Genomic DNA, 776 nt, shown 5'->3' on the forward strand with positions numbered 1-776 from the left:
GCCTGCTCTTGGCAGTGTCTCGGAAAAGGAAGTTGAAATGATCTGCCCTGTGCAGACAGGCAGATGTGCAACATAGTCACTCTCATCATTTTCGCGTGACTTCAAAGAAATGCTTCATTAAATGTGAAAGCCTCAGTTTCCTGCCAGAGCGATAAGATTAGTACATTTTGTGAAACCTTTATGTTGAAAATGCCACCTATACTGTAAGCCCAAGCTGAAGACCATTTTCTTTTTTCCTTTGTCTTTTCAGACAAACTCAGAGTAAGCAGTTTACTGGTTTACACTCTCTCAAAACCTTGTCAGGTATCTAAGGTTGACTATATGGTACATGATGTACAAAAAAGCTGACTTTTTTTTCCCCCTGCTTCATTTCCTTCACATGTTAGTCCAAAATAGCTCAAATGTACTATTTCTAGAGTCTCTACGCTCACTCTCTTTTAAAAAACCCCAGCAAAATAGCAAAACTAATCGCCCTAAATTAAAACAGAGTGAATTGAGTGTCTTCCAGATTCACCTTTTCCCCCCCCTCCTTGAGAATGAGACCATTAATTATTTTCTGCAGGATGAAGAATTACAGCATCACATGTGACAACATCCCCTGGTGTGGTTAACCCCCATACCTCACTCCGTTCAGCTGGTAGCTTTGGCAATGGCAGCACCCTCAGGCAGAAGCGTGTGGTTCCTGCCAGTCCTGTGACCTGTCTTCATTGCAGGTCACCTGTAAATCCTTCCAAACTGTCTTTGAAGCACACTGTGTTTCCATAAACTAGGCATAT

Source organism: Buteo buteo, chromosome 8 (assembly GCF_964188355.1).
Source record: "Buteo buteo chromosome 8, bButBut1.hap1.1, whole genome shotgun sequence".
In the NCBI taxonomy this organism is placed as follows: Eukaryota; Metazoa; Chordata; class Aves; order Accipitriformes; family Accipitridae; genus Buteo; species Buteo buteo.